This window comes from Musca autumnalis, unplaced genomic scaffold (assembly GCF_047663935.1).
Source record: "Musca autumnalis isolate F117 unplaced genomic scaffold, ASM4766393v1 scaffold_1, whole genome shotgun sequence".
NCBI lineage: Eukaryota > Metazoa > Arthropoda > Insecta > Diptera > Muscidae > Musca > Musca autumnalis.
In genome coordinates, this window is record NW_027411644.1 from 310,969,834 (window position 1) to 310,984,052 (window position 14,219).

Sequence of the window (14,219 nt, forward strand, 5' to 3'; positions counted from 1 at the left end):
TGTGTGTATTGAAGAAAGATTCTGGGAAGACCAGTGACACTAGGTTGACTTGATAGTAAAAAGGCTTCAAATTTGCAATAAGTTTAGTATATATACAAGTTTTCAAACTCAGCCTTTATCTAGCTCTTCATCTAATATGCCTAATGAGCTGAAATTAACCACCAACGAAACGATCGTAGCATATTGCTAGATATCACATTTTCAATACAAACTCCTTAGGTCACGATAGCTCAAATAATTCAATTAAATGAAACTAGAAATTATTAATAGAGGTTCAACTTAGCCGATTAGTATTGGTTGCCTTACGGCTTTTACGCTGACTGTCCATTCATTCCCGATGGACTTCGAATGTATATCGACTTAATGAAAACATGTATGATCATTAGCATTTCGAGTAATTCCATCTATTTGAATTGAAATTTTGACAGACTTAAAAGATTTTAATTCAACTAATTTAATTCATGCACCTGAAATCTGATCATTTTTGTTTCTACTACAAAATAGCTCTAAAGTCAACAAGCGACAATTTTTTTATTCATACTCGCACACTGCAGTTTTATCTAACAAATGAGTGTGAATTTATTTATCTACCTTTTTTGTGTGAATCAAAATAAATCTAATACCGTTGTATACTCTACCAAGGTTCCATGAATTCCAAAAAAATAAAACAAGAGCAGAATTGATGATGATGACGTCAAGTAATGTGTAAATATTTTCATTACATATAGGATGCGGGATGAAGTGGATGGTTTGTTTGTTTTATCGCTCGCATGTCACTTTAAGTTTACACTGTTAATTAAATCAAACAAATAACAGCAACTAACAATAAAATGAAGTGTTTAGAAAGAAAAAAAAAAACTTATTTGTCAACAACCAATTGTTATATGTATACAATTGAAATTGTTTTTCTGTCATTATTACTTGAAAATGTATTAGGCTTAAATGAAACAAAATCTATAAAAATATGATTTGGTACTATAAGAAATGAAGAAAAAATGAAAATAGTTAAAGAATCATGATCCACCAACGTGGCATCGTCCGCATACCTTATGTTATTAATTATTTTCCCATGAATTTTTATTCCGACGTTTTCTCCTTCTAGCGTTTCTTGGAATATTTTCTCTGAATATACATTAAACAATAAGGGAGATAGAAGACAGCCCTGTCTAACACCCCTTGAGATGCCAATTTCTTTTGTTGGTTCTCCACTTACTTCAATTCTTGCCGACTGATTCCAATAGAGACTTTTTATGCACATAAGTTCATTGTCTTGCATTCCTATATCATGTAATATTTCCATTAATTTATCGTGTTTGACGGTATCGAAAGCTTTTTCGTAGTCAATAAAACACATGAATACATCCTTCTGGGCATCCCTACATTTTTGTGTTATAATTTGGATGCAGTATAGTGCTTCTCTTGTACCCATTCCTTCTTTAAACCCAAATTGGGTATTTCCCATGTGTGCTTCACATATTTTGTATATTCTACTATGAATAATCTTTAGAAATATCTTCAAGGCTTGACTCATTAAGCTAATGAGTCTGAAGTCACTGCATTGTTTTGCATTATTTTTCTTGGGTATTGCGATGAAGGTTGATTTTAGCCATTCTTGTGGATAGTTTCCAGTGTTGTATATTTAATTAAAAAGGTTGACTAGTAGGTGTATATTGCTGGAATCAATAAGTTTCAGTAATTCTGATGGGATTTCGTCCGGTCCTGTAGCCTTTCTGTCTTTCAATGATTTTATAGCGCGTTCTACTTCGCTCTGCGTTATAGGCGTCCCTCTTCTTGGAATTTCCGAATCATCCTCATAAGATGATCGTTCGCTATCAGTAAAAAGATTGGTAATATATTCCTCCCATATATGCTTCCTTCCCTCCAAGTCAAATACAGCTTCATTGTTTTTGTTAATTAGAACTGGATTGGTTATTTTCTTTCCATATACTCCGGCGGCTTCCTTTAGCTTCTTGTGGAGGTTAAAATCATCGTGTATACTTTGTAGAAATTCAATTTCCTGGCATTTGGCATTCAAATTCGCATTTTTGGCTGTTCGGGTCGCAGATCGTATCTCCTTATTTATCTCCCAGTATTTTTCATAGTTTTTATTTCTGTATTTGCTTCGCTCATTCCATAGTTCTCGAATCTCGTCGGTAATCCATTCTTCTGTTCTTGATGATGTTCGCTTTCCCAGAGTGTTCTTTGCAGTCGTGTTTATAACATCTTTCACCTTGTTCCACAATTCGTGCATATTTTCTTCATTCAACTGTTGTAGTTGTCCATTTATATTGTTTTGCAGTTCATGTTTAGTTGCCGAGTCTTTAAGTTTTTCAATATTCATTTTATTTTGGGACTGTTTTGTCCGATTTGATGCGAGCTTAATTCGTATATTTGCCACGAGTAAGTTGTGATCCGATGGCACATCTGCTCCTGGGTAGGTCGAACATTTTGTAACACTGGATAAATATCTTTTATTTATTATTATGTAGTCTATTTGGTTTCTCACAATTTGGCTTTCATTGTCCTGTGGGGATTTCCAGGTGTATAACCGTCTGGGATGTAGGGGAAAACACGTATTGGTCACTTTCATACAATATTCCTGACAAAATTGCACTAGTCTGTCTCCTCTATCATTTCGTTCGCCTAGGCCATATTTTCCCGTAATATTTTCAACTTCTTGGTTTCCGACCTTGGCATTAAAGTCGCCTTGTATTATTGTTATTTCGTGTTTTTTTTGTCATCTTTAGTAACTGCGCAATATCATTATAAAATTCTTCGAGTTCATTCAAATTTGCATCTCCAGTGGGAGCATAGACTTGTATGATATTAAAATTTAGCGGTCCTGTCTGACTTTGGAACGAATCCCGTGACACAGGCCGCTATATGATTTTTAACAATAATAGATACTCCTCTTCTGTGAGCACCCTCCTGGTTTCCTGAATGATAGACCGTCATATTTTCTGATCTGAAATCACCGCATTCCGTCCACCATGTTTCGCTGACACCTAAGATATCAATTTGGAGTCGGTTCATCTCGCTTATTGTGTTATGAAGTTTTCCACTTTGAAAGACTTCTCACATTCCAAGTTCCAATTACAAGTTTTTGTTTAGTTTTACCTCCGGGGATTCTTAGCAACCTCTGATTGCCGGAGACTGAGGGCCGTTTGTTTTGCGTTGTATTGTTCATGTTTTGTACGATTTTCAAGGGATTATACATCAGTGGTTTCCCCTTGCCTTCTGATGGGTTTATAGTTTCCTTCTATATTTCAGCCGCTCCACTGGTGTACAGACGCTGCTTGCTGCCGCCGAATCTCGATCAGACGCTGCCTTTTTCCGATACCCGTCATATCTGATGAGCGTTCCCCTATCCACCACCTGGGGAGGCGTCCGATGGGAGAAAACAAGGAGGGAAAAAAACTCCGCACGGAGTGATATCAATTAATTACATTTTAATTGAGCTAACATGACCTAAGGAGTTTTATATTGAAAAATTTAATTCTAGTCCCACACACTAAACAAATATGCTACGATCGTTTCGCTGGTGGTTAAATTCAGCTCATCAGGCATATTGAATGTGAATGGCTAGAAGACAAAGGCTGATTTTGATAACTGCTATTTATACAGCCTTTATTACAAATTTGCAGATATGAAGAAACCCCATCTTCAATTGTAAATGTGTGTGTATTGATAAATGATTCTAGACAAGACACTAGGTTGACTTGATAAGTAAAAGGCTTCAAAAATACTTCATATCTGGCGACGCACAGCTTACCACAGACCGACCTATCGCGTTATATGTGGTCAACAAGGTTTCTTTATCTGAACCCCAAGTGCTGCTGAGGACCTTGTTCCTACTTTTCAGTTTGTTGCAGATAGAAGTGGCGTGCGCGCACAACTTGAAATTTGTGTCGAATGTGACCCCTAAAATGTTTGGGCAGTTTTTTGGTCGGAATTCTGCTACCGTCGACCACGACATTCAATTCTCTTCAAACTGCGCTGTCCATGTGGTGAACAGAGTGGCTGTAGATTTTGTGGCGGAAATCTCCATATTCCTCGCGTGGAAAAAAGGTGGTAAGATCGGTTAAATAGGAGTTCAGTCTCTCACAGATGTCATCAGGGAAGGTACCTGATGTCAGGATCGAGCAATACTCCGCATACGTTGCGATCTCGATGCCTTCTGGAGGGGGCGGAACACAGGAGAGGTAGAGGTTAAATAGTTCAGAGATATCACCCCACCTTGGGGAACGCCCTGTTTAACACTACGGGGTTTGGATTTCTTGTTCCTGAATTCCACGTACGACTGGCGTCCACACATATAGTTGACTATCCAACGTTTCAAACTTGGCAGGAGGGTTGTCTGCTCAATGTCCTCAAACAGCGTGGAGTGCCTGACAGTATCAAAGACTTTTGATAAGTCAAGCGCCACCATCACTGTTCTATCACACGGCGGTCTCTGGTTGAGTCCTTGACAAATATATGTGGAGGTGGCGTGTAGCGCTGTTGTCGTGCTGTGCTGCTTATGGAATCTGTGCTGATGATCAGCAACTTTATAACTATTCCTGATACTGGGCAGGCCTAAGGCCTCAAGGGTCTTTGCTACGGGCGACAAAAGCGAAATCGGCCTGCTGGCATCCTGGCTTCCGTAGCGAGACCACCCTCTCCATTTTCCAATTTTCGGGAACAATGAGAATGGCTTGCGACAAGTTGAAAACTTTAGTGAGATACACCACTCCCGGCTCATCCAGCTGCTTCAGCATTACCATGGAGATTCCATCAGGATCCTACGCTTTGGATGATTTAGCGTTCCTGATGGCATTCGCAACATCATTCATTGTAAACTGTGGTGATTCATCCTCGGCAGGAAGAGATCTGATGCGACGTAGTACTCTCCTCTTCGCCCTGTCACTCTCGGGGTGCTCGAAAAACTGTCGATTGAAATAACTTGAGCACCTCTTCGGGTCAGTCAACGTAACGTCGCCAAACGTGGCTGAGGTCCTATCTTCCATCCTTCCAGGGTTCAAGAGTGACTTAACCGTTGCCCACAATTCACTTATACCGGCTCCAATCTTGCAACTCTTCAGATGATTCAACCACTTGTTCCGCTAATGTTCGCCGACCAGACTGTTAACTTCCAGTGTCAGCTCTCTGACTCTGGGGTTATTGGGGTTGGCTAGACGAAACTCATCACGCTCATTTACTTATCCCGTCGCCTCTGATAGGAAGTTTGGTCTTACTTCGGGTATTCGACCAGCAGTATATGGCCAGTGATGATGTCTCGGAACGTTTTTTCCGCTACCCGAACATCACAAGGAGTGGGCAGTTCTCTGAAGCGGTGATTTGTGAACTCTCTGAAACTCGGTCAATCCGTTTTCCTATGATTGACGAACGTGCGGCGTTCAGAGGTGATGAAATCGGGTTGTCTGCTAATGGAGACAATTATGGTGAGATGATATGATCCAAGGGTTGCCAGGTGACGTCATTTGTCAGACCAGGAGACACGATGATAATGTCTGGCGAACTGTGACACTCTCCTCTAATTCTAGTAGGGGCGTCCTCATTGACCATGCAAAACGTAGAGCTATCAATCTGCTCAGCCAGCGCTGTACCCCTCTGGTCGTTTCCGAGGCCCGAATGCCACATCTCATGATGCGCATTAAAGTCCCCCAGGACCAGACCATTATGACCTTCCAAAAGCGGGCTAATGTCAAGCTCGTAATCTGCGATATAGCTATGTCTCGGCGCGATGTATACGTTCATCAACTCTATCTCGGCAGTTCCACACCTGACTGCTACCCCCATACATTCCATATACAGGTCACTAGAGACAGGCTCAAGCGAGATAGGTCTGTATTGGACAGACTGGTGCAATAGGAAAGCTAATCCCCCACCCCCACTTCTGGTGCGATCCTTCCATAGCACGTTTTAACCATCGCAACGTTGTAAGCTACAGTTGTTGTTGTTGAGCTTGGTTTCTTGCACCGCAGCGACCTTGATATTCTTCCGACTCATGAAATCTACTATTTCCTCGATCTTACCTCGGAGTCCATTGCAATTAAATTACAAAAAGGATGCATTTTCTGGGATTTGGACAACAACGGCTGGTGTTAAAGGCTGCGTCTGCGGTTGCTGTCGAGGGGACTGCGGGTGAGTATCATAATCAGACGACGAGGGAGTTTCGTAATCCGATGACGATTCACTGGGGCTGTATCCTCGCAGCATGCAGCAACATAGTCCCTGTCGTAGTCCCTCACGTAGACAAGTCCAGAGCAACCCCTTAGATGTACCGACTGCTGACATCTATTGCATCTCATCGAAGGTTGAATATGGGTGAAGATGCGAATGTGACAAACTGAGCACAAATAAATTGGTCCTGGGTTTTCCTCCGTCTCGACACGCACCAAAAGAAGTCGGAGCAGGCATTCCGGGATATGCTGCTCCCAACACAGAAAAACGAAACAAATACGAACACATGTACACTGAGGTGGCAGCCGCTGGCCGGAACGCTGATGTTGTGTGTTTCCGGGTCAATCCGGTACGAAAGAACCCGCTGCCGTGGGATTGACAAAAAAACGTCGTAGTTAGCAGTACCAGATTTAAGTACATATCTCGCATAACAGCACCTGGCTCCTCGTTCCGATAACATATATACACAGTAGCAAAGTATTGGAATTTATTATTTTAAGAACGGTTTAGCAATTAGTGTACCAGGATTAGTGGGTATAACTGAATGAAATGTTATTGTACGGGCCCTAAGTTTAGCCATTTAATATCTCAAATTCAAGTCCTTCATCTTATTTAAATAATAATCTTCTGGAGAAAATATCACTTTAGTATTTGGTAGATTATTCGGCTCGGATGCCCATTCATAAAATTCCCGAGCTGTAGTTATATTAATCAATAGGCTTCTTCCCCTTCGGGACCCCCATCAACACCCAAAATTTGGTGACGATCCGATCAAAATTGCGACCTGTAGCGTGATTACAAGGTTTTGATGGACAGACGAACAGAAGGACGGACGGACACTCATAGCCAGATCGACTCAGCTCGTCGAGACATTCATTTTGGTTTATATAAGCATGGGTCTACGATTTTTCGACAACTTTTAATACCCTCCCCACATAGTGGTGTAGGGTATAAATAGAGGACATAGAGTACGTCCACTGAAAATAGAGGACAAAATAGACTACGGACGCCTATAATAATGTACAGTCCTCTATAATAGAGTGTGGTTGGTCAGCTAAGTATGAACCACGAACTGTACCGGTTATGCAGCGACATTTGCATTATGTTACGTTGGCGAGATATAATTGCGGACCGAGTAGCGGTATACGGGAAAGTCAAATCTCCGATGGAGTAAGCGAGTGAAAGACGATATAAGTTATCATGATATCCGAAATTGGTCAAAGTAAAGCAAGCAAGTTCGGCTTTTATGACATCTGAGCGTCTATGTGCAGCAATATATTGACCTAAGTCAGAAATATTCGGCAAGGAGAGTTCTGGTTCATAATTAATGTCATATTACAGCTAATTCAGATGGAAAATATGGCAAAATTCTTAAAAGTACATGTTATCCGAAGTTGCCATTGTTTGGGAAATATAAAAAAAATATATGAATTGAAATGTTCTATCTTTGAACATAAACTATGTTTGGAAGATTGGGTTGTAATATTTGACCAAATCCGTCAATCCGTTCGAAATTTATCGTGTGTTTAAGCCAGGTAGACAAACAGACCGATGGATATGGCTACATCAATTCGGATTGTATTAAAAATTATTTTTCGGTTCTACAAAGAGTTAATAGCCATTAGAACAGTCCTAAATATATCTAAAATTATTTGAAGGTATAATGATGAAATAACATGGAATAAAGGCGATTTAATGGAAATTTCTCACATCACATTTTCCTTAGCAATGACCCACATCTGTGGCAAAAATAAAGCAACATATTAAATTAATTGAGACAATCGCTTCACCCTCAACTCAACACTTTACCCTGATTAAATAACAAAAATAATAGAAATTAAAAACGCTGAAGTTTAATGAACCGTTTCAAGTACTTTGAACATTCAATTCAACTACCTCTACCACTCTATCTTACTACCTACCATTTGTACAAGAGGAAATCAATAAAACCACACTTCAAAAAGTAACCGCTTTTTTGTCTTAAAATGGCAGCACAAAAAAATACATTTACCAAAAGCTCAGTGTAAAGCTTTGGCTATTCATTCAACAAAGAAAAAAGCACACAAGTGAAGCTGTTGTGAGTTTCGTTTGCAGATCTAGCCAACAGATTTGTTTAGCTCTTTGCGAGGTGCGGTATCGACGAAAAAGAAGTTCGTGCGCACGCGCTTTGTTACGCGTTTTCAAAAGAAGGCAAAAATTTAATAATTCGAAAAATAATATTGCGGCAAAAAAAGTATTATTTGCAATTATTGGAAAAAAGTGAAGATCAAATAAAATTTAAATTATCAAAAAAGTGTGCAAATTATATAAAAATTTCGTAGATATTGTGATATATGTAGCCAATTTTTAATTATATATATCAAATTGTTGCTGATATATCAAAAAATTTGAAATATTTATAAATAATACACGTGTTTCATTCATTTTGGATTAAACAACAATAAAATTGTTAATTTTATTGTTTAGCCAAGCTGTATTGCTGTGAAGTAATTTGAATAAAAAAGTGAGTAATGTTTTTTTGTTTACTACGAGCATTATACATCTGTACATTACAAGCATCATCCACTGAAATCAAATTTAGCTTTAGCTTCTGATTACGTTTACATTTTGATTTGGTCGGTCATACAACTAGGAAACATATGTTCTGCTGGTAATATCTTTACAATTACGCCCACAGTCACTGTTACCAAGCATCTTTTAAACCAATTATTTTTATTTGCCAAAGTTCTTAATAGATATCGGTATCTACAGTAATAGTTTATGTTAATTAAGAGTAAACCGGATATTAAAATATCTAGGTTCCAGTTGGGATGTTATGAAATTTAAATTTGCGTTAACAGTGAAACCCCTTTTAAGGGAATTTCATATTAATAATTATAAAAAATAAATTTAAAAATTAAAAGAGTATAAAGTAATACTTATCCGGTTTAACCTTTTATTATTGGTGTGTTCCTCATTCCTCAAGGTCAAACATGGATTAAAAACATACATTTTTTCCTCTACGTAGCACAGTGGATCCACCCAGTGGCCAAAAATGAAAAAATGAATGTCAAAATTATGGTACAACATCTGGCAACTCTGACAGCTATGACATAGACCTTTTTCAACATATATTAATTTCTGTTTCATTCGAACGCGATCTTCTTAAAAATAGCTTCAAAAGTCAGAACATTTGACTAATATCTTTTGTTGTGAGTACAACCTATATTTTAAGTGCAAGTAAATGTATTCAAAATATCGCGAAACTAATACGTATAGCAAAATATTATAGTGGATTTTGAAGGGGGAGGTAATAGCTTAATTTTCATTAAAAAATAGTGTTTTAGCGTGTTGTCGAATTCTAGTTAGCTGCATATTGTCTTAGTGTATTTTGTAATGCCAATTCGATCATATACTTAAATTTGACCTAAGGTTTTAGTCATGATGCCCACCAGTGCCCACCTCGGGAATAATTCCCCAATGTAGCTCATATGTTTGAGATTATTCAGTATTAAAATCAGCTACCATCTAGTGCCAGACTATAAATGGTGGGCCGCTGACTAAATCTGCCCTAGAATAGAGTTTCTATGGATATATTGGCGTATAACTCTGTTATCTGACCACCTACATTAACATAATTTGTATCAGTGGCAAGATGAAGAAATCTTCTTCCACATTTGTCTTACGTTGGCGGTACGTGCCTTCCAGGAAGAACGCTATAAGATCTATATTAAAAATTTTACGAATTTTCAGACAAAAATTTTGATTTTTTTAATCCGCTAAATTAGTTGGAGATTGTTTTGTTTTGGAGATTATTTTGTTTCCCCAAGCCTATTTTTGCATCATAAGATAATCGGGACCTTTGTTCATGTCAGTTGTATTAACAGCGTAAAACAATTCTTACCGTATACCCCCTCCCGAGGGGAAAGGGGGGGAGAATGTTACGCTAGTGGTTTCTTAAAACACCCTCCGCAGCAGCACAAAGCTGTAACCAGCGCATTGGCTTGATATTTACACGGGAAATATTTTTGGCCACTTTCTCCATACAAGTGGATCCACTGTGCGTGGGGTACATTCGTTCCATAAGAATTATTTTGCCCTCCACTTTCAGATGACATGCTTTGAGAGATCATCTTATTTATTGACTTAGGAGGTTAGCATAATCGCTGAACAATGTCAATGTTGAGAGACCTGGTACAAGTTGCATAATACGCCGATATTCAACCTCAGTGATTATCGGCGTCGTTGAATTTGAATTTTGCCCTACAACACACCATGTATTTGTATGTACAAGTAGCATGGAATCTAGGCCAAAATTAGCACTGGTAATATCTATTGTTGTTCTGTTTCAAAATCCGCAAGAAACCAAAATTGTTGCATTTCTAAGTTTGTTCTTCCGTTGGTAACGCACTGAAGTAATCAAAAAATTCTGAGTAGATGGCCACGGTCGTCTGCTGTAATCACTCCAGCAGGTCAAGTTCGAATATGGGATATATGGGGCTATGTTTTGGTACAGCCCTAATATAACGGTACTTCCCGATTTTCGATATTTTAAGAATTTTAGCTACAATTTTAAACCACCCTATCTGTAATTTGACATATGTGATTCTTAGTGATCACAACACCAAAAATTGTAAATACAGGGCCATGTTTTGGTATATGCCCCATATAAGGAATTTTGAGGCTTTTACGAGGGCGGTTCGAAAACTTCTTAGCCAAACAATGAAAGAGAATAGTTAGTTTTTCAAAAATATTTTTATTTTTTTATAATATAATCTCCTTAAACTTCAATACACTTAGTCCAACGCTTTTCTAGCAATTCTATCCCTTGATTAAAATAGTTTTCCTCAAGGTCTTCAAAATAGTGGTTTACAACTGTAATTGCATCTTCATTTGAGATAAAACGCTTGCCAGCAAGGAATTTTTTTAGATTTGGGAACAAGTAAAAGTCACTGGGAGCTAAATCAGGAGAATAAGGTGGGTGGTCAAGCAACTCGTACTTTAATTCGTTGATTTTAGCCATTGTTAAAACACTCTTGTGCGCTGGTGCGTTGTTTTGATGAAAAATTATTTTTTTTTTTTTTGTGTTGTAAGCCAGGACGTTTTTCTCGAATTTGTACATTTCATTGATTTTTGCAGATAGTCAATCAATAAAATACCTTTGAAGTCCCAAAAAACCGTTGCCATAACCTTACCAGCCAATTGAATTGTTTTGCCTCCAGCTTCAGTCCATTGTTTGGATTGTTCTTTTGTCTCTGGAGTATAGTGGTGGATCCATGCCTCATCAACAGTTATGAAACGACGCTTAAAATCCATTTTATTTCGCTTAAAACGATCCAAACAAGCTTGAGAAATGTTCATTCTTTGCGTTTTTGATCGACTGTTAACAAATGCGGCACCCATCTTGCAGAAAGCTTTTTCATCTGTAGTTCTTCATGCAAAATTAAATGGACTCGATGATTTGAGATGCCCATGATATTAGCAATTTCACGTCGATCATTTAATACCATATCATGCACTTTGGCTACAATTTCTGTTGTTTTTGCTGTTTTTGGACGTCCACTACGTGGTTCATCTTCAATGATTGTACGACCACGTTTAAATTCAGCAACCCAATTTTTTACTGTTGCATATGAAGGAGCACTTTCACCATATCATTTCTAATTTTTCCATTGTAAAAAAATTGCGGATGCGTCTTTTTTGAACACCTGTTTCTATATGAAGGAGTTGCCAGATCGAAACAAAATTTAACATGTGTTCATAACAGAGATGGAAGTTTCCAAAACACTTAACTTTTTTCTGTTTATACCGCGCTTTTTGTGCTAAGCTAAGAAGTTTCCAAACTGCCCTCGTAGATGCATTTTTGGACCGGATTAGCTGAAATTTGATATTTGAGGTTCTCAATGACCCAACTTCTCCACTAAACATAGCCAAGATAGGTCCACGATTTGGTATAGCCCCAATGGTACCTCCCGATAGAAGGTATTTTGAGTCTTTGACATTTGATGTTCCCAACGACCAAAAACCTTCCACGCTAAAAATTACCAAGATAAGTTCACGTTTTGGTATAGTCACCATATAATGGTACCCTCCGATTTTCGGTATTGTGACGATTTTAGCTGCAATTTTTATCTTAACTAGCTGTCATTTGACACTTGAGGTTTTCAGTGGTCACGAAACATCCCCACCCAAAATCGTTAACATACATCCATGCTTTGGTATAGCCCCCATATAACGGTAACCCCTGATTTTCGGTAGTTTGAGGATTTTAGCTACCATTTTTAACCGAACTACCTGTAATTTGACATTTGAAGTTCTCAGAGGTCGCCAAACTCCTCCACCAAAAATAGTTCACATAGGTCCATGTTTGGTATATCCCTCATATAAAGGTATCAACAGATTGAAGATTTTTTTTTACTTGATTTAGGCATTTGGGTTGTCCGTGGTAGAACAATTTTGCACCTAACAGGAAATTAATTTTTCTTTTTTAAGTTCGGAATATTTTATGGTGGAGGGTATAAAAAGTTTGGACCGGTCAAACTTAATGTTTCTTACTTGTTTCACAACTGATGTTGTTTGTTGGTTTTATTGAGGTGCCGAAATAGACGAAGATATTAACTGACGCATTTAACTAACATTATGGATGCATTGCGTGTCGACACCATCAACTTGGTCTTGTAGCCGTTTACTGGCACATCCAATTAGTAGATTCTCCTTCGACATTCTTAAATATATCAGTTACTTCGTTTACTGATGTCGTCAGCATTGGTGAATATTGTGCTATTTATTTTGACGTTTTCATCTAGTATAACTTTCTTCAGCAGGATGTTGAAGAGATCACACGAAAGGCTGTTTCCTTGTTTGAAACCTCGTTCGTAGAGGTTCTTTACTGTTTTAACTGAGGACCGGGCATCAATTAGAGCCATCTTAAAAACCCGAATGAGCTTTACGGGATACCAAATTCAGACATAGCATGCATTACCTTTGAATGTAAGGGACTGTCGAAGGCTGCTTAAGAACAGACAAAAAGCAAGTAAATGTCAATCTGTATCTCTTGGGTCTTTTCGAATATTTCGACAGGTCTGAAGCCCCAATGGTAATGTCCAATTATGGCATGGACTATAAACTGTAGTAGTTCACGTAATATCCCAGACACTACCTTATCACACAGTCAGATCTCTCTTCGTGTATGATGCTCACCCTCCAAATATAGGGTAAGCGCTCTTCCTGCCAGGTTGTGTAAACTACCTTATCAGTGCTTTGCCTCCGGACTTGAACAGCTCCATCGGTAAGCCATCGGATCATGCTGACATTGGAAGTGAACCGTGTTGTTCGACGAGCATAAGCGAAATAAGTGGCTAAATCATTTGAAATATTCCACCATTATAACAGGAACCAGTAAATTGATGTAAACGGTTAAGTCACTCCCAAACCTTAGGAAAAATATGACACGATTCCAACCAGGTAGCAGATTTGTTGAACACCCAAAAAGTAAAAGGACAATGAAACGAATATTGATCGACCTATTATGTCTGTGTCATCCGCGTAGATCTGTAAGATTATTTCTTTATTGTATATAGTGCTAATTTTATCTCTGGCAGTATAAACATTCTCATATCGTATGACCTTTACCAGTAGGATGTAGAGGTTCTTTCCAATTTCGATATTGTGTCGTCCAATGTCATGCTGGATAATCGTATTAGTTTTGCAGGGCTTGGGACATCTTTGATCTAATTGGCCTTTCGAATGCGGCGTTATAGTAGACGAACATTCTGTACGTGTCGATCTGTCTTTCGTGGGGTTTCTGTAGTATTTGGCGCAGTGTGAACATTTGGTAATTTTTTTCATTTACCCTGTCTAAGCCGCATTGGTATGACCCGATTATTTTATTGACCATAAGTTTTACACGTTCACGCAGTACGCTTGACAGCACTTTATATGTGCTGCGTAGGAGACTTATGCCTCTGTTATTGGCACAAATCGTCTTGTCTCTTTCGGTAAGCTGAAAGATCGTTGGGTATACTTTCTTTTTCAGCATTTTGTCACCGATCCCATAT

At 38.5% G+C, this 14,219-nt stretch overlaps 1 protein-coding gene across 2 annotated transcripts in view; it reads left to right on the forward strand.

Annotated features, from left to right (window-relative positions):
- LOC141389948 (uncharacterized) overlaps nt 1-14,219 on the forward strand; it is a 207,071-nt gene that overhangs the window by 16,685 nt on the left and 176,167 nt on the right. The window contains exon 1 of one of the 2 annotated variants that reach the window (XM_073962229.1): nt 8,161-8,686. The exons of the other annotated variant lie outside the window; for it this stretch is intronic. The gene's annotated coding sequence lies outside the window, so the exon portion shown is untranslated. Of the gene's footprint in view, nt 1-8,160; nt 8,687-14,219 lie in introns of those variants that run through there. 2 annotated transcript variants of the gene reach the window in all.